General features: G+C 42.0%; 1 long non-coding RNA gene across 2 annotated transcripts; it reads left to right on the top strand.

Moving 5' to 3' along the window:
- The first annotated feature begins 12,547 nt into the window (after window positions 1-12,547).
- On the top strand, window positions 12,548-23,682 carry LOC129657173 (uncharacterized). 2 transcript variants are annotated; one of them, XR_008716577.1, is made up of 3 exons: window positions 12,548-12,621; window positions 12,759-12,858; window positions 23,244-23,682. It is a non-coding gene; the product is annotated as an uncharacterized LOC129657173 (long non-coding RNA). The 2 variants fall into 2 exon arrangements; XR_008716576.1 differs by lacking the exon at window positions 12,548-12,621 and having other exon boundaries at window positions 12,628-12,858.
- Window positions 23,683-25,118: the final 1,436 nt, after the last annotated feature.

Raw genomic sequence — 25,118 nt, 5'->3', positions numbered from 1 at the left:
ATAGAACTTGGGTGGCAGAGAGAAAGAAGCAAAGGAATGCTTTAGTAGTTGTGTTTATCTCCCTTCCCCATATGGAAAATTGTATTACTGTTTCTTCTGATTTTTCTGAATTGTTTTGATGGTTTCTACCACAATGACTTGTTTTAGAAGATCATCTCTGTATTTTTTCCCTTTTAATAAAACAGAACAAAAAATTGAATAAATTTTTATTTATTTCATTCAACTGAAAAATTGAATAAAATGGAAAACGTTTTACTTTTTGGAGAATGAGGGGAGAATGATGACTTGGGGGGATGCCCCTCATCATCAGAAGATGTGTCCCGGCAGCAGCTGGCAGCTCCAGAGCTGGAGACCCCCGTAACTGTCACAAAAGCAAGAACTTTATTTGACTTGGCTGCTGTCTTTTGTTAGAGACAGGAAAAAACTGTTGTTGACCAGAAACAATGGCTTGCTGATGGGGAGGAGCTCAGGTTAGGGATAGGATTTGTTAATGGATTTAAGGAGGAGTTGATAGGAAAGGAAGAAACAAGCATGACTCCTAGGTGTGTGGCTTTAGCTTCTGGGTGGGGTCAGTTATTGACATAAGGAAGGCTGTGGGGAAGAAGAGATTTCGGGAAGAAAATTGTTAAATTCAGTTTTGCACATGTTAAGTTTGAAATTTCTGAATGAGGGTCCTACCTGGTCTCCCTTATACTCCATTACGGTATCTGCTCACTGGGCAGCAGCAAGAGGAGCCTCTTAAACTGTAACTCAACGTTGGATGTAAGCCATCCAACGACTCCACCTCTAGCTACAAGGAAAAGCCAAAGTCATGACCTTGTCTCCTGCACACATCCTCACTCCTTCCCTTCCGGCTGCGCTGTTCTCCTGCTATCCCTTGGACATACCAGGTACATTCCCACTTCAGGATCTTTGCAGTGTATCTTCCTTTTTTGGGGAATGCTCTTCCTACAGGTAAGTTAACTACCTTCCTGACCTCACCTCCTCCAAACCTTAGCCTGAATTTGGCATCTTGGTTAAGGTCTATGCTGATCACCCTATTTAAAACCAAGACTGTTCTTCCATACCCAGCACTCTACTTTCTCTTCTTGCATAGCACTTTTATTTCATCACCCCCATTTTGGGGGGGTGGGGGGGAGGTGGGCACCCTGCACAGCTTGTGGGATCTTAGTTTCCTAACCAGGGACTGAACCCAGGCCCTCAGCAGTGAGAGTGCAGAGTCCTAACCACAGTCCCACCAGGTTATTTCTTTTTTATATGGTCAGTTGTTAATATTCTTTTCCTCTCACTAGAATGTAAGCAGGATGAAGGACAGTAATTTGATACTAGTATAGCCCAAGAATCTAGAATATTCTATGGCACATACTAAGTACCCAATACTTATTGGTTGAATGAGTAGAAATAATTATCTGTTGTCTAAGAAATGTCAAAAAGATGGTTGGATAGATGAGTATAGACCTAAGGAGAGGTGAGGTCTGGAAATATTCATTGTCATGAATTAGTTAAAACTATGAGAATGGATGAAGCTACCCAAGGTAAAGACATGACTAGGAAAGAGAGGTTCCAATATTAAGACCTGGAAAATGTCCACATTTTGACATCAGGCAGAGACAGAGAAACCAATTAAAAAAAAAAGATATTTAGAACCAGTAATGTAGGAGAAAAACTAGGAGATACTTGGGGTAGCGGTGGTATTGTGTGAAGGAGAGAGGGGTCAATAATTTCATCTCCTGCTGTGTAGTTGGGTAAGATAAGGCTAGAAAGATAAGGCTCCTTTATACTGGCAACAATGGAGATTATTTGCCAACCTTGGTAAGAAGTTTCTGGGAAGATCAAAGCTGAGATGGATTGCCAAAATGGCTTGAGGATACTACTCGAGGACTGTACTTAAATACGACTTCCCAGGTAGCGCTAGTGATAAAGAACCCACCTGCCAATTCAGGTATATGACAAGGTTTCAATCCCTGGCTTGGGAAGATTCCCTGGAGGAGGGCATGGCAACTCCCTCCAGTATTCTTGCCTGGAGAATCCCATGAACAGAGGAGCCTGACAGGCTGCAGTCCATAGGGTCGCACAGTGTCAGACATGACTAAAGCGACTTAACATGTACTTCAGTGTGTGTGTGTGTGTGTGTGTACTTAGTCCCTCAGTCGTGTCCAACTCTTTGGACTGTAGCCCACCAAGCTCCTCTAGAAGTCCATGGAATTTTCCAGGCAAGAATACTGAGGTAGATTGCCATTTTCTTCTCCAGGGAGTGGGTTGTACTTAAATATAGCTCCACCAAATAAGAGCAAAGGATAACAAGAAATAATAACTCACAGGGTCAGAACTATAGGAAAAGAGACAGCAGCAGATCAGCAATGTCAACAATTTTTGGAAGATAAGAAGCACCTGAAAAAGTAGAACTTGACTTAGTAGACGAGGTGGGTACATGCCTATGTGACTGGGTGGCAGTGGAAGAATTGGGGTGCTTTGATGATGAACAAGTCCATTTGCTATGTAGAACTCTTCAGACGTTTTGCACTTGGGTCTAGAAGGTACTACAGAAGGTAAAGTTAATCTTCCTGGATAGAAACAGGGGTAGTGGTTGAAAAATTTTATAGAATAATTGATCTAACTGATTCCTTCCCTTATATGACCTGCCCAGAGGACTACAACTCCATGCACCTCCAGCCTGCCCAAAGAGTTTTATTCTCTGGAGAAACTGGATTAAGAGAGAGAGACTAGACTTTGGGACACAGAGATAAGGATAGAACAAGACATGGAGTTATAAAGGTGGGAATTAAGTGAAAATTTTCATACTGAATTATAATTTTTAGACTCCTTTCTCAGGCTGTGCTCCTGGAATTCTGTCCACAGATTGTAAAGTATATTGGCGGACTTTCTTTGAAGAATCTAAATTACACCCGAGAAAAGACTGACAGAGACTGGTATCTCCAGAATCATCCAGTAAAAAGGCACTGTCTTAGTCTGCTCAGGCTGCTATAACGAAACACCATAGACATTTCTCACAGTTCTGTAGGCTGGGAAGCCCAAGATCACTGGAAGTTACTGTGTTCGGGAGCGCCCTTTTTCTGTCTCGCAGACAGCTGTGTTCTCACATGGTGGAGACAGAGAGAATTCTCTCTTCCTCTTCTTATAAAGCCTCCAATCATCTCATTTAATCATAATTACCTCCTAAAAACCCTATGTCCAAATGCAGTCGTATTGGAGTTAGAGCTCCAACACATGAATTTAGTGAGAGAGGGAGTCACAGTTCAGTTCATATCCCTGAATAGGAAATAACCATTGGTAGTGTGCCTTTTTATACGTTTGGGATCTGGTTTTAATGGCAGTTATCCCACTTCGATTAATGTAAGGGATTTCAACAGAGGAGAGGAGTGAAAAGAGAGCCATGCACTAGACTTTTCTAGAGGACAACCAACCTCTCCTGCCTAGAAAAGAAGAGAGAGGCTTTCAGAGGGAGGGCGCCAAATGAAAAATGAAACTGATTTGTTGGAACATCTGGGGAAAATTATTGGTAAAGGTTCAGCAAGTCTATTGAAACATTCAGAGAAACAATAAATGGTAAACACATGGGAAGCTAAGCAAAGACAATTTCAACTCCAGGAAAAACAAAATGTATGAAAAGGAAATATTCATGCATCTTGGGTTAAACAGGGAATCTTTACTGGACATAGCAATGTAAACAATAGCTGATTTAGTAAAAAATTATAATAAGTTTACATGGAGGGGATGAAGCAGGAAAGGGAAGTTGTGTGTGTGTGTGAGAGAGACATGACATACTTTACCTTCTGTTACAGGAGGTGTTTAGAAAATGTTTAAAGTACATTAAGAAATAGCATTCAGTTCAGTTCAGTTGCTCAGTCGTGTCCGACTCTTTGCGACCCCATGAATTGTAGCACACCAGGCCTCCCTGTCCATCACCAACTCCCGGAGTTCACTCAGACTCACGTTCATCGAGTCAGTGATGCCATCCAGCCATCTCATCCTCTGTTGTCCCCTTCTCCTCCTGCCCCCAATCCCTCCCAGCATCAGAGTCTTTTCCAATGAGTCAACTCTTCGCATGAGGTGGCCAAAGAACTGGAGTTTCAGCTTTAGCATCATTCCTTCCAAAGAAATCCCAGGGCTGATCTCCTTCAGAATGGACTGGTTGGATCTCCTTGCAGTCCAAGGGACTCTCAAGAGTCTTCTCCAACACCACAGTTCAAAAGCATCAATTCTTCAGCACTCAGCTTTCTTCACAGTCCAACTCTCACATCCATACATGACCACTGGAAAAACCATAGCCTTGACTAGACGGATCTTTGTTGGCAAAGTAATGTCTTCGCTTTTGAATATGCTATCTAGGTTGGTCATAACTTTCCTTCCAAGGAGTAAGTGTCTTTTAATTTCATGGCTGCAGTCACCATCTGCAGGGATTTTGGAGCCCCCCAAAATAAAGCCTGACACTGTTTCCACTGTTTCCCCATCTATTTCCCATGAAGTGATGGGACCAGATGCCATGATCTTTGTTTTCTGAATGTTGAGCTTTAAGCCAACTTTTTCACTCTCCTCTTTCACCTTCATCAAGAGGCTTTTTAGTTCCTCTTCACTTTCTGCCATAAGGGTGGTATCATCTGCATATCTGAGGTTATTGATATTTCTCTCAGCAATCTTGATTCCAGCTTGTGTTTCTTCCAGTCCAGCGTTTCTCATGATGTACTCTGCATATAAGTTAAATAAGCAGGGTGACAATATACAGCCTTGATGTACTCCTTTTCCTATTTGGAACCAGTCTGTTGTTCCATGTCCAGTTCTAACTGTTGCTTCCTGACCTGCATATAGGTTTCTCAAGAGGCAGGTCAGGTGGTCTGGTATTCCCATCTCTTTCAGAATTTTCCACAGTTGATTGTGATCCACACAGTCAAAGGCTTTGGCATAGTCAATAAAGCAGAAATAGATGTTTTTCTAGAACTCTCTTGCTTTTTCCATGATTCAACGGATGTTGGCAATTTGATCTCTGGTTCCTCTGCCTTTTCTAAAACCAGCTTGAACATCTGGAAGTTCATGGTTCACGTATTGCTGAAGCCTGGCTTGGAGAATTTTGAGCATTACTTTACTAGCATATGAGATGAGTGCAATTGTGCAGTAGTTTGAGTATTCTTTGGCATTGCCTTTCTTTGGGATTGGAATGAAAACTGACCTTTTCCAGTCCTATGGCCACTGCTGAGTTTTCCAAATTTGCTGGCATATTGAGTGCAGCACTTTCACAGCATCATCTTTCAGGATTTGAAATAGCTCAACTGGAATTCCATCACCTCCACTAGCTTTGTTCATAGTGATGCTTTCTAAGGCCCACTTGACTTCACATTCCAGGATGTCTGGCTCTAGATGAGTCATGATTATCTGGGTCGTGAAGATCTTTTTTGTAAGTTCTTCTGTGTATTCTTGCCATCTCTTCTTAATATCTTCTGCTTCTGTTAGGTCCATACCATTTCTGTCCTTTATCGAGCCCATCTTTGCATGAAATGTTCCCTTGGTATCTCTAATTTTCTTGAAGAGATCTCTAGTCTTTCCCATTCTGGTGTTTTCCTCTATTTCTTTGCACTGATCGCTGAAAAAGGCTTTCTTATCTCTCCTTGCTATTCTTTGGAACTCTGCATTCAGATGCTTATATCTTTCCTTTTCCCCTTTGCTTTTCGCGTCTCTTCTTTTCACAGCTATTTGTAAGGCCTCCCCAGACAGCCATTTTGCTTTTTTGCATTTCTTTTCCATGGGGATGGTCTTGATCCCTGTCTCCTGTACAATGTCACGAACCTCATTCTATAGAAATAGCATTACTATCCTGTAAAAATATGTCAATAATTACTAGTAAAAACAGCAAAGAAGTTGAAAGTGGGTTCCACTGGGAGTGAGGTGGGAGTGCCAGTTGAATATTTAAGACTTATTTGCATATACTGGATAAAACTGACACAAGTAACTTTTCAAAATACATGGTATATATACTTCAATTAAATATATATATATATATATATATATATATATATATATATATAGTCTTCCCCAGTGGGTCAGAAGGTAAAGAGTCTGCATGCAATATGGGGGACCTGGGTTCGATCCCTGGGTCAGGAAGATCCCTTGGAGAAGGGAATGGCAACCCACTCCAGTATTCTTACCTGGAAAATCCCATGGACGGAGGAGCTTGGTGCGCCCCAATCCACAGGGTCACAAAAAGTTGGACACGACTGAGTGACTAATACACACACGTGTGTGTGTGTGTGTATATATATATATACACACACATGACAAGTGCTGTCAGTCTGTTCAGTCGTGTCCGACTCTTTGCGACCCCATGGACTGCAGCACACCAGGCTTCCCTGGCCATCACCAACTCCCAGAGCTTGCTCAAACTAATGTCCATCAAGTCGGTGATGCTATCCAACCATCTCATCCTCTGTCATCCCCTTCTCCTCCCGTCTTCAATCTTTCCCAGCATCAGGGTCTTTTCAAGGGAGTCAGTTCTTCACATCAGTTGGCCAAAGTATTGGCACTTCAGCTTCAGCATTAGTCCTTCCAATGAATATTCAGGATTGATTTCCTTTAGGATGGACTGATTGGATCTCCTTGCAGTCCAAGAGACTCTCAAGAGTCTTCTCCAACACCACAGTTCAAAAGCATCAATTCTTTGGCACTCAGATATCACTTTTATATGTGGAATCTAAAAGAATAAAACAAACTAGTTAGTATAACAAAAAAAGATTCACAGATATATAGAATAAACTGGTAGTTATCAGTGGACAGAGGAGAGGGGGGAGTGGGAAAAGATAGGGTAGGGTGTTACAAGATACAAACTACTGTGTGTAAAATAAACAAGTCACAAGGTTGTGTTATACAGCAGAATATAGCCAATATTTTGTAGTAACTATAAATTCAATATAACCTTTAAAAATTGTGAATTTCTATGTCATACGTCTGAAACATATAATACCATGAATCAACTATACCTCAATTTAAAAATACATAAAATGCATTGTATAGGAGGTTTAAAAGAAGAGATAGGAAGTATGGACAGCTCTTTCAGGAAGCTTTGCTGGCAGAAGGGAGCCAAGCAATGGGGTAGCAACTCATTCAAGGGTGAATCTAAAAAAATTTTTTTTTCATGCACCACATAAGATCTTAGTTCCCCAGCCAGGGATCAAACCAGTACCCCCTGCAGTTGGAAGCATGGAGTCCTAACCACTGGACCACCAGGAAAGTCCCTGAATCTAAATATGTTTCAAGTGAGAATACTTAGTTACCAAATCAAACAGTGCAGGCTTTATAAAGAAAAGTGGAGTCTCTTGCCCCCCACCCCCTTTTCCACACATTGCTTTCCATTCACCTATAAACATTTAAACCATGGTTTCTCTCAACCCAGGAGCTTGAACGAAGTTTCCTGCCCTGGGAGAGGAGGGCATAGACAGGATTTTTGCCAATGGAGAGCAGTGTCTCACCAGCCCGTGTGCAAGCCGAATGGCACATGCTCTGCTGGCATCTTATCACCACCCAGCCTGTAGGAAGACAGGAAAGCCCAGAAGAGAAGCAGGAAAGCATGCTGTTAGGGCATCGTTGCAGCGCTGCTTTGCAGAATTCTGTGATGTCTCAGACTATAGTGCCCTCATTAGGACCTGTGCAAGGAGGAAGGAAACACCCAGTTCAGTTTGCAGCATATCTTAAAGCCTTGGGGTCTGAATTTGATTTGGGGAGATCAAGAGAGTGATTTCCTACTTCTGCCCCCCTTGAGAAGAGAAGGTGAAACGCTTTCTGTTGGTATCTTTACTCAGACCCTGTACGAAAGTGAAAGCGTTAGCCACTTAGTCGTGTCCGACTCTCAGTGACCCCAATGACGTAGCCCGCCAGGCTCCTCTGTCCATGGGATTCTCCAGGCAAGAATACTGGAGTGGGTTGCCATTTCCTACTCCAGGGAGACCCTGTGTACCATAATTACAAAGAGGCACAGGCTAGTTCTCATGGTCACACCTCTACTAAGGGGGCTGTAAGTAGGGATACATTTTATTGCACTCAAGTGGCTATAACCATAATATAATGCAAACATACAGCGTTTACTTTCTGAACATTAATGAAACAACCACACGAGTACAGAAGAACAACCAGAATAATGAGGGATTTTTAAAACAAACATAGAAAGGCCCTCAGGAAAACGGCCTGTAGATCACCATCTAAGGATTTTTAAAGATTATATCTTAAATTATTTGGTATCCCATGTTTCTTCTTTTGCAGCATATTTAAGAGGATGACAGATTTTCCAGGTTTAATGTAATATTTAAGATAATCCATTATAAAAGTTACTGAACTCAAATATTAGAGGCAGGGCTAGTATAGAGCACTGCCTTGGAGTGGGAATCCGTTTTGGAGGGAGGTTGCCTTAACTAACTTGGGAAGCATCAGACGACCATTTCCAAACTGGTATTTCAGGTTTTCCCATCAGGGATCTAACTCCCTGCTGTTTTCTGTGACACTGTCTGTCTATTGAAATGTCGATAGAAGAGAAAATGTGCCATACCTTTCAGGTGTGTCATGGCTACGTCAGCCTAGAGGAGACTCAGATGTCTTCAGGGACCAAACCGGTGAGTAAAATGCGTGTGAAAGTGAGGCCCAAGAGAACATGGGTTAAATTAAAACCCACACTACACATACACGGGCTTCCCTGGTGGCACTAGTGATAAAGAACCCCCCTGCTAATGCGGGAGACAGACATGGGTTCCATCCCTGGGTCGGGAAGATCCCCTGGAGGAGGGCACAGCAGCCTACACCTACGCCTGGAGAATCTCATGGACAGAAGAGCCTGGTAGGCTGCAGTCCACAGGGTCACAAAGAGTTGGATACGACTGAAGTGATTGAGCACAGACACACACACACACACACATATACACCCACCAACCATACTGTGCTGGCCAAACAGGCGTCTGCTGCTCACATCTTTCCTGCTGCTGCTGCTGCTGCTAAGTCACTTCAGTCGTGTCCGACTCTGTGCGACCCCATAGACGGCAGCCCACCAGGCTCCCCCGTCCCTGGGACTCTCCAGGCAAGAACACTGGAGTGGGTTGCCATTTCCTTCTCCAATGCATGAAAGTGAAAAGTGAAGGTGAAGTCGCTCAGTCGTGTCCGACTCTAGCGACCCCATGGACTGCAGCCCACCAGGCTCCTCCGCGCATGCGATTTTCCAGGCAAGAGGACTGGAGTGGGGTGCCATCGCCTTCTCCGCACATCTTTCCTAGGGGCTACCAATCTGTGATCTCTGCTTAGCTGTGGGAATAATGCCCTGACAAACTGAGACCAGAATGCCCTCTAGAGCCACGGGGGTTTCTAACACCCTCCTGGAGCAGAATCAAAGGAGTTAATCCAAAATGACTGCCTGAAGTCCCTCCTCGCCTTCAAGCCTCCGTGAAATCACCCCCTTTCTCGCTCTGAGACGGAGCCTTGCCTTCTGCCAGCTCTGCTTTCCAGCAGTTACAGCAGCTCCCGTGTTGGGTGTCGCAATGGCCTGGGTCTGTGTCAGCTTCGGCTCCCAGAACTCATGGCCCAGCCTTACTATGTAAACCTCTCTCTCTCTCTGTAAAATTTAAAGGAAGGAATTTCTGAGTATTTGAATTGCATATAGAAATTCTTTTAAAATCCTAGAGCTGTATCCAAACAAAAGAGTACCTCCCACCTTACGTATTCTCTCAGTGTTTCCCAAACTGGTGTTCCCCAGAGCATTCGTCCCAGGAGATGTTCCCTGAAAAGTGCTCTGTGGTCTAACACTACTCTGTATCCTGATCGAGTCACATGGCACAGTGGTATTGTAAAGGCTCTGAGAAGATCAGGAAAAATTAAAGAAAAGTTTACTTTTGTTCACGGAGGGTTCTCCTCATGTATTTAGCCATGGGATTCTTCTAATGGGACCATTTAAGGACTTGCTCCTTGGAATGTAACCTTGGCAGAGGCAGCCAGGACAGACTCTGGCCCCAAGCTGCCTACAAGCAACCGTTAGCATTCATTGTCCTTGGGTAAGTTACTTGACCTGAATAGGTTACTCGACTTAAGCTGTCTCATTTGTAAATTGGGCATAATAGTAGGACATCCTCTCTTATAGGGCTATTGTGAAAGTTAAATGAGTTAATATGCATGTAAACTATGTGTGTGTGCGTGCTAAATTGCTTCAATCGTGTCTGACTCTGTGATTCCATGGACTGCAGCCCGCCAGGCTCCTCTGTCCATGGGATTCTCTAGGCAAAAATACTGGCGTGGGTGCCATGCCCTCCTCCAGGGGATCTTCCAGACCCAGGGATCAAACCCGCATTTCTTACATCTCCTGTATTGGCAGACTGGCTCTTTACCACTAGCGGCATCTGTGCTGCTGCTGCTGCTGCTAAGTCACTTCAGTCGTGTCCGACTCTGTGCGACCCCATAGACGGCAGCCCACCAGGCTCCACTGTCCCTGGGATTCTCCAGGCTAGAACACTGGAGTGGGTTGCCATTTCCTTCTCCAAGCAGGAAAGTGAAAAGTGAAAGTGAAGTCGCTCAGTCGTGTCCGACCCTCAGCGACCCCATGGACTGCAGCCTTCCAGGCTCCTCCATCCATGGGATTTTCCAGGCAGGAGTGCTGGAGTGGGGTGCCATTGCCTTCTCTGAGTGGCACATGTATCTCAGCCTAAATTTGGAGTTTTGGTCAGAAAACCAGACTTTCCTCCCTGCTTCAAATTCAGAAAAAAAATTAGCAACAAGAGGACACTGAAGTGTTGGCTTTGCCACCAACAAACGCTGTTTAGAGGAAGCTTGCTATTAGGTTTGTTAATATGTTTCACCACCTCCCTGCCTCACTCGCTTCACCCCCATTTGATTCCAGCCTCTCCATCGCAGGTGGAGATGGATGCAGGCTTTTTTCCGTAGGATTAGGTCATTTAGAGCAGAGTGGACAAAGTAAGTGTTTGTCTTGTGTATCAGTTTGTTAGGGCTGCTATAACAAAGTGCCACAAGCTAGGTGGCTCAGAATGACAGCAATTTACTGTCTAACAGTTCTGGAGGCCAGAAGTCTGAAATCAAGGTATCAAGGACCGTGCTCCCTCTGAGACGGGTAGGGAAAGGCTCTTCCCTTGCGTGTTCCTGTTTCTCTAGCCCCAGGTGTTTCTAGGCTTGTGGCAGCATACCCCCACCTCTGCCTTCCTCATCGTACAGTATTCTCCCCGTCTATTCACATGGCCTTCCCTCTGCGCGTCCCTGTCTATGTCTGCATTTTCCCTTTTTATAAAGACTTCAGTCATGCTGGACTAGGGACCACACTCACGACCTCATTTTATCTTTATTACCTGTGTAAAAACCCTGTTTCCAAATAAGGTCCCATTCTGGGGTACTGGGGGGTCAGAACTTCAACACAACTTTTTTTGGAGGACAGAATGCCACCTGTAACATCCTGAGACCAGAGCCTCTGAAATAGAGGAAAAGAGACCGAAGATAAACCCTGATCCTTCTTCCCTATGCCACGAATCAGAGACATCATTCCTCCTTGCTTGGGGAAGAGCGAGGGGGGATCAAGGAAGTCCAGTGTACTCCTACGTCTGGAACTGAGAAATCTCTCTCCCTGTCTGTGGAAAATGAAGAAGGAAGGAAACCTTCCCATTTCCACCCGCATCTCCAAACTGTAGTGCAAAGAGGACTTTGGGAGTAAATAGGTCTTTGGAATTGCTTGTGATCCTGCCCTAAAATTTGTCAGTTGGAGTCCCTCCATCTCTCCTGGGGCTCAAAGAGCATACCTGTATGTACTGAGAACACTGGTTGCCTAGGTGCCGGGGGACTTAAGGACTCCCTGGTGTTTCATCTGGGGCCAGTTTCAGTTAGCTATGCCCTTGGGAACAAAGTTCTTTCAAGCCTAATCTTTTTGGGAGGTTGAGGAGAAAATATTCTCAGTAGTCTTAGAAACAGCTATTAGCAGCTAGTACACAATATATATTTTGATTTTTAATAAAGATTTGAAGAAGGGGAATGAATATTCAATAATGAGGGGAGAAGTAGAGATATACATGAGGCAAAGATAACATTTCAAATAGCAATGGGTCGTGTGGGAGGGAGGCTCAAGAGAGACGGAGTATATGTCCACGTATGGCTGATCCATGTTGTCGTACGGAAGAAACCAACACAACACTGTAAAGCAATTATCCTCCAATTAAAATTTTTTAAATTAATTTCAAAATTAGCAATGGGTAGAACAAGCTGTTGTGCACTCTAGGTCGTTTCAGTCATGTTCGACTCTTTGCCAAACTATGGACTGTAGCCCGCCAGGCTCCTCTGTCCATGGAATTCTCCAGGCAAGAATACTGGAGTGGGTTGCCATTTCCTCCTCCAGGGGATCATGTTGGATTAGGGGCCACACTCATGACCTCATTTTAACTTGATTACCTGTGTCTCCACCCAGGGATGGAACCTGTGTCTCTCATGTCTCATGTTTTGGCAGGTGGGTTCTTTACCACTAGCGCCACCTGGGAAGCCCACAGAATGAGCTAGGCATCTTCATTTGGGGAGAGGATCTACAGCTGTTAAGTGTTTGCCATTTGCCTGACCTGTACTGTCTTGCTTAATCCTCATACCCTCTGAGTCTCTCTGGTGAGCTGTGGGGCAGGGCAGTCTGTCGCCAGGGCTTGTCCTCTGAAGTGCTGAGCTACACAGCCTCCTTTGTCTGAAACTCAGGAGGCTGCTCTTCCTCTGTGTCCTGAGAATGGTTTGTGTCATTTCTTCCACAGCACTGAATCCATATGGAGTTGTTCCCTTTCTTGATTGTGAGCCCCTCCAGAAGGAGCTGGTCCACACTCATTGTCTAAGCTGCTGCCTGTCACCTTGTGGGTAAGTTTTTAGTGAAATCAATGAATAATTTTCTGTTAGAGAACCCTTGGAGATTTTTCTGATCTACACAGTTGTTATAATATTCATGAACTGTGATTGCTTCACACCCAGAAACAAAAACACTCAGGCTAATGATCTGTATTAGAGCAGTGACGATATGCTAACCAGTCTCTTTCATTATTTAGAACTTTCCCCAGAATTTAAATTGAGAAAGCCCTATTTCTTCCTAGGTCTTTTCGTGGAAGTATCCAGGGTGTGGTGCTCAATGCATAGTGCCTTGGTGTCTTCGGGGAACCTGCTGAGTGGTCACTGACTCAGGCTCTTCCTAGACTAGGTAGGACAAGGGGGACTCTGGGCCACTGACACCAGAGAAGTACTGACAAATCCATTGCCCCATTCAAACCCGGTGTTCATTTACATAGTGAATTTCGGAACACAAGAAATTAGCTGGCCTTTATGTTACATTCTGCTTCCCATGAGATGCCTAATTTTTGGAACCCATGGAGCACAGGCTTGGTCTAATAAATGCACAGAGGGACATGCATATATTAGAAGAATCTCAAATCAAAGTCTAACGGCAACTGACCATGTAACCTGCTTTGGGAAATGGAAAGGGAGACAGCCCCAGCTGTTACCTGCTTATTAAATTAAGCATCCTGGACCTTGCGCTACTCTAGGTGATTTTCTTATATAGAACAAATGGAAGAGCAAGGGGAAATACTACGTTCATGAGAAAATGGCAGGTACTGGAAGTTGCTGCTGCTGCTGCTGCTAAGTCGCCTCAGTCTTGTCCGACTCTGTGCGACCCCATAGAGGGCAGCCCACCAGGCTCCGCCGTCCCTGGGATTCTCCAGGCAAGAATACTGGAGTGGGTTGCCATTTCTTCTCCATTGCATGAAAGTGAAAATTGAAAGTGAAGTCGCTCAGTCGTGCCCGACTCTTAGCGACCCCATGGACTGGAGCCTACCAGGCTCCTCCGCCCATGGGGTTTTCCAGGCAAGAGTACTTGGAAGCCAAATGGGAGGAATGGTGGCAAAGACTATATCTTGTCTGTTTTCTAAACCCAAAGAGAGAGAATAGTGAATATTACTTCTTGGTTTGGTGGTCTCTGGGCAGCTTGGCTCTTTAAATATTTGTTCAGTAGTTTCTATGTCTTCATTCATTCATCTATGCATTTATTAATTTGTTCAGGAAGCATTTGTTGTGTACTACTTCGTGCTAGGCTCTAGACAGGACACTGAGGATGCAGGGATGAGTGAGCCTATTGCCTATCCTCCAGAGTTCAGGAGGAGTTTAAACACGGACATGGAGTAGACTGAAGACACTTTGAAGGCAGAGATGGAGACGTATTCATCATGGTAGCACCAATCCGTGGTATGGTGACTGCCATATAGGAGGCATTTAATAAACGTTTGTTGAATGACTCAATGAAGGCATTGGTCATACATTAATAAAGCAATTTTCACATTGTAGTGTTAAACTACTAAATATAGTTGAAGACTTCAAAAAATACTGGAAAGCTTCTTGCATGGCAGTAACTTAAATGAAATTTTCTACTTGGAAAAATATCCAATATAATTATAATATATTGTATTGTATGTATCAATATAATTTATACAATATATATCTGTATACTGAAACCTCCATGGTGCTCTAGTGCTGCTGAGTGCTACCTATGTTTTAAATGATTCATCCTGAGTTAGAAGTCCCAGGGTAGAGTGTTCTTCCTTAATACTAGTTAATATTTTTTTTCAGTTGTGGCTCAACCTGAGTGAAACCACTGACATTAAAAAGGCATCAGTTGTTCTAGTCACTTTGGTGAAAAGAGCATGGCATGGGTTGACAGTCGCTGTGAGGACATTTGAAATAGCGCATGCGTTTGTATTCTTATTGATTTCTGATAGCACTTTAAAAATAGAAGCCATAAATTATGTATAGCCAAGAACTATTAAGAACTTCAAGGGAACCACACTTAAAATAAATGGCCTAAGAACTGTAAAGTCAGCTGGCTTAGAGGAAGAATTTCTAACAATAATTCATTTCTAGCTGTTACTAGTCATGCTCATGGTCTTGGAGGATGCTAAGAGGGATCTCTGGTGTGGCTACAGCCATGGGTCAGATGCCAGCTGTGGATGGGGCACACATAACCTAAACCCTGCCTAGGGCTAGGGTTTGTTTTTGCAAGTGGCTCCAGGGCCACGCTCATCTCCACAGATGAGTGCCCATAGAAGGTCACTGAGTTCCTCTCATGAGACTATCCTTGATAGCTGAGCAGTGGTCTCATGTCGTGGGCAGAAATTTCAGAAAAGCATTAGATAGGGCTGCGTGTGGTCAATATCAGGGCCAGTGGCACTGCTTGTTTGGGCATGCTGCAGCCGTAGCTTGTCCCTTAGCTGCGTAGAGGACTCGAGTCAACAGCTACCCTGCAACAAAGTAGTTAGCATGCACATTAAGTTCTCCTAGTTAGAGAAGTCTGTAGACAAAGGATTGGAATAGGCACGTACATGATGTGGTCCCCTTGCAGTTCAGGCTTAACAATGTGTGACAATTTGATTTGAGGCATTTTGAAAGATAACATTCCTTAACACCAGCTAACGACAGTCAGTTATCGTAACACATAGCAACAGGTACAGGAGTGCTTTAATGCCTTCTCACTGTGCAAGCAGAGGAAGATGTCCAGAAGACGGTGGACTAAGTTGTACAATCTGTATGGACAACAGAGGGAAGCATACAGATAGCTTCTGCCTATCACACACAGGGAGTTTGTGGTCACCTGTACTTAGCCTCCTCTTGCTAGAACCAGGTAGAGAATAAGCTAGTTGTTTTTCTGAAGAATGGCTACGTGACTAGGGCTGGATAACAATCTCTGGGCATGACCTGGCTCAGTGACAATTAGAAGGCACATTCTGGCCCTTTTAAAAAACTCATCAAAGGTCAGGGACGGAGAATCTGGAAAATGGATGGCCAAATGTTCTGAGACCTTTCCTCTGGGCATGTAATGTAGAAGTATAGTTCATTTTTTCAACTAATATTTAGTCTTTGCTACATGCTAGTTACCAGAACTACACTGGTAAATGAGAGATCCATCCTACCTTGATGGAACCTGCTATTATCCAGCAAGGGGAAAATTTTCAAACCAAGCCACCAGAGTAAATATATATTTTCAAACAGTGATATGTCTAACAAAAGAAGTATAGGATACTTTGTGAGGCATTGTTATAGGAGAACCTAGTTTAGATTTGGGGCTAAGGAAGGCCCTACTTTGAGTAAATGACATTCAGCTGACAGCTGAAGGCTGGAGCTGGAGTTGGCAGAGTCTGTGCGTGTGTACATGTGCCTGTGTGTGTGAAGAGTGTGAGTGCTGGGGACATTGGGAAGTGTCATGGGCTGAAGGAGCAGCAAGGGTCTCATGGGGGAAGCTTGACTCTTTGCAGAACTGAAAGCAAGCCGGGGTGGTTGTCATGGGATGTGTGAGTCAGAGATGGGTATGAGTTGAAGTGGGAGGTAGGCAGGATCCACAGCATTCAGGGCTTTTGTGGAACATCCTAAGGATGGAGTGTGTTTGTTGGTGACTTGCTGTAAGAAGATGTGATGGGGTGTACCCCAGCTGTTAACCTGAAGAATGATGCTTCTCAGCAGTGGTTCTTGAAAGTGAACCAGGATGGAAGTGTGACCTTGGGTGAAATGTCAGTGAGACAGGGCCGCATTTCATAACACATTTTATAGATTATCAGTGATGGTGATAGAGCTTTATCAAAGTTGTGGGAAAGGAATGCAATCACGCAGGAAAATACTTCATGTTGACTTGACGTCCCCCAAACCTCAAATACCATGAGCACATGTGCAGACATCCAGGAAGGCAGAAGCTGTGAACACCAGGGTCCCTTCCGAATCTGAGTCTGCAAGCAGTTGTTCACTCCACATCTTGCCCTGCTAGAACCTCTCCTCGTAAGCGCTCTCTCCTGCCCCTCAGTTCAGGAAATAGGAGGGGAGTTTAAATAACTCACTCTCAGGACTCTTCTCATGAGCTTGAAAAAAATTTTTTTCTTGTATGTTTCTTAGGAAAGGGAAATAGAAAATACCAAGCTGCAAAACCTCTGACAGTGAGAAGAAATGCCTCTGGTGCTGCCCACATTTGCAAAGCTTGGGCCGGGATTTTTTTTTTTAATCAATATTTTTCTTATTGAAGTGTAATTGATTTACAATGTTATGCTCATTTCTGCTGTACAGCAAAGTGATTCAGTAATACATTATATCTGCATTCTTTTTTATGTTCTTTTCCACTACAGTTTATCATAGGATATTGAATAAAATTCTCTGTGCTCTACAGTAGGACCTTGTTACTTATCCATTGGGATTTTGCTTTTGATTAAGATTTTAACAAGGAGCATGCACCTTATGAGATGTTTATTTTAAGTCCCTAATTTAGCATGTTTTGCATTTCACTTGGGGAAGTGACTTTTCTCTTAAAACTGTGAATGGGAAGCATATGCAGTTATGTGTTGAAACCTACAACCCCAATGAACCAGATAAAACATTATGGACTAGTAGAGGAAAGCGTTATCATTTCAAGTTATGTTTCTATGAGTTCAACCAGCAAATATTAATAAAAGTTGTCACTTAAAAGCATTATTCATAGGCTACCAGATGGATTATATATAATCTATTGTCTACAGATATATCACGTTAGAAGAGTAATGAATTTTTGGCTTTAAGTAAATACAGATCTCAACCATGATTGTTTCGAAATGAATCTGAATGAGTTGGAGAGGCAATGGACTAATTGTTTCAAAAGACAGAATGAAAACAAAAATACGATAGGAATTCACAGTATATATGAATTCTGCCCAATAGATGGCCAAGTCTCCATTCCTAAACTAGTAAATCTGAATTAATACTTATTCCATTATGTGCCTTAATTCATAGAAAAATAGCTTTCCTTTCCTCTGTTTCACTTGCTTAATCTTAAGAAAAATAGAAGATAATAATAATCTTGACTGCTAGAAGTATGACCATGAAAAAAAAATGATTCTAAAACCATTGGCAGATCCAATGGATCGACAAAATTGAATAGTATGAGGTTTGAACAAATATTTCTCAAGTCCTATTTGCAATAGAACTATGAAGCTGGCCTTCTAGAGAGCACAGCCTGGTCATTTTTATTCCCTAGCTAGTCTGTCTTGAACAGTGAGACTGGATATAGCCAGCTGAACTAGACTGTCTGACCATAAAATGTGATAGAAACGAGATGAAAAGAGACTCAGTGTTCCATAAAAACTTCATCATTACTAATGCTGGTTCTCTATTGCCCATTGATTCCCATTTCAAAAATCCAGATGATTCCATCCTAGAGCACAAGGGAAACGAGCACTACTCAGCTGTGAAAATGGCATGAAGGTGAGAGGGTTAAAGTCCGATTGCCATTCAGAGCACAAATGATTTCAAATGCTTTACTGTATTTTGGGCTTCCCTGCTGGGTCAGTAGGTCAAGAATTCACCTGCAATGCAGGAGACCTAGGTTCAATAATTGTTTCAAAACAACTTTTCTTTACAGTTACTTAGTTGTCAAGAAACTTGAGGACACATTTAGGTAGCATGCTAATATTTAAGGAATGATCCCTAAAAAGAGTTGTTCTAAAGATTTATTAAATAATATTTGAGAAGTGCTAATAAAGAAGGAAATGATTTGACCATGCTAATCACTGTTTTATTTAGAATTGTATGAAGTGAAGTTGCTCAGTCCTGTCCGACTCTTTGCAACCCCATGGACTGTAGCCTATCAGGCTTCTCCGTCCATGGGATTCTCCAGGCAAGAATACTGGAGGGGTTACCATTTCCTTCTTCAGGGGATCTTCCCGACCCAGGGATTGAACCCAGGTCTCCTGCATTGGAGGCAGATGCTTTAACCTCTGAGCCACCAGGGAAGAATTGTATAGAGAGTTCTAATTTTACAATATGTGTTAGTGCTTCTTTTGGTGTTACACACTAAGTCACTTCAGTCGTATATGACTCTGTGTGACCCTATGGACTGTAGCCTGCAAGGCTCCTCTGTCTATGGGATTCTCCAGGCAAGGATACTGGAGTGGGTTGCCATGCCCTACCCCAGGGTATCTTCCCGACCCAAGGATTGAACCCACATCTCTTATGTCTCCTTCATTGGCAGGCGAGTTCTTTTCCACTAGCACCACCTGGGAAGTCCAAAGTACACTAGAGCATTATTAAAATAGAAAATGTTGGGAATTCCCTGGCAGTCCAATGGTTAGGACTCAGCACTTTCAGTGCAGGGGCCCAGGTTCAATCCTTGGTCAAGGAACTAAGATTCTGCAAGCCACGCATGGTATGGCCATAAAAGAAATAAAGAAAATGTTATGCAATTTCTCTATTTTAATATCTCACACTTTATAACCTCCCAACAACAAGTTGTGATGTTCCTAAAAATAAAAACAAATAAATGCTAGGAACACAAGCTACATAACTTCTTCAATAAACTGGGTGTTCCTGATATAGCTATAATCAAGAAAAGAACTGTCCTGTTTGCAGATGACATGATACTATACACAGAAAATCCCAAAGATGCCCCAAAAAGCTACTAGAGCTCATCACTGAATTCAGTGAAGTTGCAGGATACAAAATTAATATACAGAAATCAGTTTCATTTCTATATACTAATAACGAACTATCAGAAAGAGAATTCAAGGAAACAATTCCATTTACCATTGCATCGAAAAGAATAGAATACCTAGAAATAAGCCTATGTAAAGAGGCAGAAGACTTTTATTCCAAAACTGTAAGATGCTTATGAAAGAAACTGAAGAACAAATAAACAGATGGACAGATATACTGTGTTTCTGAATTGGAGAAATCAATGTTGTCAAAATGACCATACCACCCAAGGCAATCTATAGATTCAGTGCAATTCCTTTCAAAAATATCAATGGTATTTTTCACAGAACTAGAAAAATAATTTTAAAATCTATATGGAAACACAAAAGACCCTGAATAGCCCAAACAATCTTGAAAAAAAGGAAGAGAGCTAAAAGAATCAGGCACCCTGGATATTCAGACTATACTACAAAATGACAGTAATCAAAACAATATGGTACTGGCACAAAAATAAACACCTAAATCAATGGAACAGACTAGAGAGCCCAGAAATAAACCCACGTGCTTGTGGCTAGTTAATCTACAACAAAGGAGGTGAGAGATATACAATGGAAAACAGACAATCTCTTCAATAAGCAGAGCTGAGAAAGCTGACAGCTACATGTAAAAGAATGAAATTAGAATATTCTATAACACCATGTAAAAAATAAACTCAGAATGGATTAAATACCTAAATGCAAGAACGGAAACCATAAAACTCCTAGAAGAAAACATGGGCAGAACACTGACGTAAATCGTTTGGCATAATCTATCTCCTCAAATAAAGGAAATAGAAGCAAAAATAAACAACTGAGACCTAATTAAACTTAAAAACTTTTGTACAGCAAAGGAAATCATCAACAAAATGAAAAGACAGTCTACTGAATAGGAGATAGTACTTGCAAGTGATATGACCAATAAGGGGTTAATATACAAAATATGTAAACAACTCACATAACTTAATGCCAAAAAAAGAAACAATTTGATTAAAAAGTGGGCAGGAGACCTGAATGGATATTTTTCCAAGGAAGATATACAATGGCTAATTATATTGCTAATCACTAGGGAGATGTAAATCAAAACCACAATGAGGTGCTGCCTCATAACTGCCAGAATCACTATCGTACACTGTTGGTGGGGATGTGAATTGGTGCAGCCACTGTGGAAAACAGTATAGAGGTTCTTCAAAAAACTAAAGATAAGGAGTTTCCTGGGGACCTAGTGTTTAGGATTCCGGCTTTCACTGCTGTGGCCCAGGTTCCACCCCGGTCAGGGAACTGAGATCCTGCAAGCCATATGGCATGACCAAAAAAAAAAAAAAACAACAACAACAAACTAAAAAATAGAACTACCGTACGACCCAGGCTTCCCAGCAGGAGACACAGGAGATGTGGGTGCGATCCCTGGGTCGGGAAGATCCCCTGGAGAAGAAAATGACAACCCACTCCAGTATTCTTGCCTGAAAAATCCCATGGACTGAGGATTCTGGCATGCTAAAGACCAATGAGTCTCAAAGAGTTGGACATGACTGAATGACTAAGCATAGTACCATATGACCCACAATTCCACTCCTGGGTATATGGCCAAGAAAAAATTACCCTCAGAAACACTAATTCAAAAAGATACATGCACCCCAAGTTTCATGGCAGCATTATTTACAAATAGACAAGATATGGAAGCAACCTATGTTGTCATCAACAGATGAAATAGATAAAGATGTGGTCTATATATATATGCTCCTGCTGCTGCTGCTAAGTCACTTCAGTCGTGTCTGACTCTGTGTGACCCATAGATGGCAGCCCACCAGGCTCCTCTGTCCCTGGGATTCTCCAGGCGAGAATACTGGAGTGGGGTGCCATTTCCTTCTCCAATGCATGAAAGTGAAAACTGAAAGTTAAGTTGCTCAGTTGTGTCTGACTCTTAGTGACCCCATGGACTGCAGCCTACCAGGCTCCTCCATCCATGGGATTTTCCAGGCAAGAGTACTGGAGTGGGTTGCCACTGCCTTCTCCACTATATATATATGCACACCATATATGAATACATACACACATAAAATGGAATACTAGTCAGCCATTTAAAAAATGACATTTTCCCATTGTAGCAACATGGATAAACTTAGAGGGTATTATGCTAAGTGTAATGAGTCAGACAGAGAAAGACAAAAACTTATATCACTAATATGCGATATACAAAAAATACAATAAACTAGTGAATAGAGCAAAACAGAAGCAGATTCATAGGAATAGAGACAAACTAGTGGTTGCCAGTGGGGAGAGGGAAAAGGGGGCAAAATAGGAGTAGGAGACTAACAGGTTAAAAACTATTAGGTACAAAATAAGCTACAAGGTGGTGGGGGTTGCAAAATGATATAATCTCTTTGAAAAACCATTTGTTAGTTTCAACTAGGGTTATGTTTCATGATATAGCAATTCCACCTTTTATCCTCCAAAGAAATGAATGCATATACCCTCTTATTTGTAAATTATATTCATGGCAGCTTTATTCATAATATCCCAAAGATAAAAGAATGCAAGTGCTTATCACACAAACAGATAAATAAATTGTGATAATTTATGTAATGGAATACTACTCATCAATTAAAACCAAAATAGTTCTAACACAAGGAGAAATCTCACAGACACTCTATTGTGTGAAAGAAGCCGGATACAAAAGAGGTCTAGTATGTGATTGTATTTATATACAGTTTAAGAACAAGCAAAACTAAGAGATGTTTTTAGAAGTCAGAATAGTGATCAACCCATCAGGGAAAAGAGTGAAAAGTGCATGAGACTTTTATAGGAAATATTCTATTGTTTTATCTCAGTGGTGGTTATTAAGATATATACATATGTAAAAATTCAAACTATAATGCTTACAATTAGTACATTTTATGCACTTTACTATATGTATGTTATTACTTACTGAGTAAAATAAAGTTGATCAAGTCTGCAATCAATCAATCAATAAGCTGTACATATTGTACATATGTGCATATTGTACAATACAGAGAATGTAGCTGATATTTTATAATAGCTATAAATGGAGTATAGTCATTAAAATTGTGAATCACTATTATTGTATACCGATAGCATATAATACTGTACTTCAATAAAAGAAAGTAAAAACAAGTAAATGCTGAGAATACAAGGTGCATAACTTCTTCAATAAACTGAGAGTTTCTAATACAGCTATTAACAAAAAAAGAAACTTCAGATGAACCTATTTGCAGGGAAGGAATGGAGACACAGATGTAGAGAAAAGACTCGTGGTCCCGGTGGGGGAAGGAGACGGTGGGATGAATAGAAAAAGTCGCATTGACATATATACACTATCATGTGTAAAATAGATGGCTGGTGCAAAGTTGCTATATAAGATAGGGAGTCCAGCCTGGCACTCTGTGCTCACCTAGAGGGGTGGGGTGGGGGACAAGAGGGAGGCTCAACAGGGAGGGGCTACACATGTAATTATGGCCGATTCACATTGTTGTATGGCAGAAACCAACACAACATTGTAAAGCAATCTTCCTTCAGTTATAAAAAATAAAATAAAATAAAAAAAATTGAAAAGAGAGAGAAAAAAATAAATAAATGTAAAAAATTTTTAATAAAAAAAAGAGGCTTCTGAAATCGTAACTAAAATTAACTTTGCATATCCTATATATTTCACTTATGTTAATAAATAAGTCAGATGAAGTCTAAAATTCTGTTATTTATTTTAAATTTTACTTTATTTTTTGGCAGCACTGCACAGTATGCAGTACCTTCCCTGACCAGGGATCAAACCTGTGCCCTCTACAGTGGATGCATGAAGTCTTAGCCATTGGACCACCAGAGAAGTTCTGTTAAATTACTTTAAAAGGAGCAAACATCTAGATCCTGAGCTATTTGGGAGTTACAGCAATTTACACGTACAGTTGAGAGGCCCCATCCTCCTGCCTTGCTTCCACCAGCTGCCTTTATCTGAATACTCTTCATGTGACAGTGTGAAAATGGAGAAAAAGGTGGTCATTTGAAATTGTTTCTTTGGATTCCTTGGCAGAGGAACAAACTCACTGCCGAAAATATCACAAATTCTTGCAATGAAGCAATGATAAAACTTTTTGATCTCAACTGTGGTTATTTTCATGGAAACAGTGACAATTTTCCTGGACTCCAAAATCACTGCAGACTATGACCACAGCCATGAAATTAAAAGATGCTTGCTTCTTGGAAGAAAAGCTATGACAAACCTAGACAATGTATTAAAAAGCAGAGACATCACTTTGCTGACAAAGGTACATATATTCAAAGCTATGGTTTTTCCAGTGGTCATGTATGGATGTGAGTTCAGTTCAGTTCAGTTCACTCAGTCGTGTCCGACTCTTTGTGACCCCATGAACTGCAGCACACCAGGCCTCCCTGTCCATCACCAACTTCCAGAGTCCACCCAAACCCATGTCCATCGAGTCCGTGATGCCATCCAGCCATCTCATCCTCTGTTGTCCCCTTCTCCTCCTGCCCTCAATCTTTCCCAGCATCAGGGTCTTTTCAAATGAGTCAGCTCTTCACATCAGGTGGCCAAAGTATTGGAATTTGAGCTTCAACATCAGTCCTTCCAATGAACACCCAGGACTGATCTCGTTTAGGATGGACTGGTTGGATCTCCTTGCAGTCCAAGGGACTCTCAAGAATCTTCTCCAACACCACATTTCAAAAGCATCAATTCTTTGGCACTCAGCTTTCTTTATAGTCCAACTCTCACATCCATACATGATCACTGGAAAAACCATAGCCTTGACTAGACAGACCTTTGTTGGCAAAGTAATGTCTCTGCTTTTTAATATGGTGTCTAGGTTGGTCATAACTTTCCTTCCAAAGAGAAAGTGTCTTTTAATTTCATGGCTGCAATCACCATCTGCAGTGATTTTGGAGCCCAGAAAAATAAAGAAAAATAAAAATATGGATGTGAGAGTTGGACCATAAAGAAGGCTGAGCACTGAAGAATTGATGCTTTTGAACTGTGGTGTTCCAGAAGACTCTTGCGAGTCCCTTGAATTGAAAGGAGAACAAACAAGTCAATCCTAAAGGAAATCAACCCTGCATGTTTATTGAAAGGACTGTTGCTGAAGCTGAAGCTCTAATATTTTGGCCACCTGATGTGAAGAGCTGACTCATTTGAAAAGACCTTGATGCTGGGAAAGACTGAAGGCAGGAGGAGAAGGGGACGACAGAGGATGAGATGGTTGGATGGCATCATCAACTCAATGGACATGAGTTTTGAACAAATTCCAGGAGATAGTGAAGGACAGGGAAACCTGGCGTGCTGCAGCTCATGGGGTTACAAAGAGCTGGACACAACTGAGTGACTGAACAACAAAATGGTTATATTAAGGTACTTAATACATTTTATTTGCTGAAAGAAAGGCCTTATTAACAAATGCTTTTTGATATTAAGTTGATATACTGATGCATAAGAATATAAGCTCTATCTGTTAACTGTGGGAGTTAACTTCAATTACCTTGAAAGATTTGAAAGGGTTTATTGTGCCTTCCCCAGTGGCTCAGACAGTAAAACGTCTGTCTGCAATGCTGGAGACCCAGGTTCAATCCCTGGGTCGGTAAGATCCCCTGGAGAAG

Source organism: Bubalus kerabau, chromosome 7 (assembly GCF_029407905.1).
Source record: "Bubalus kerabau isolate K-KA32 ecotype Philippines breed swamp buffalo chromosome 7, PCC_UOA_SB_1v2, whole genome shotgun sequence".
Lineage (NCBI taxonomy): Eukaryota > Metazoa > Chordata > Mammalia > Artiodactyla > Bovidae > Bubalus > Bubalus kerabau.
Note: the sequence above shows the minus strand (reverse complement) of the source record. Positions and strands in the feature narration are given on the sequence as shown.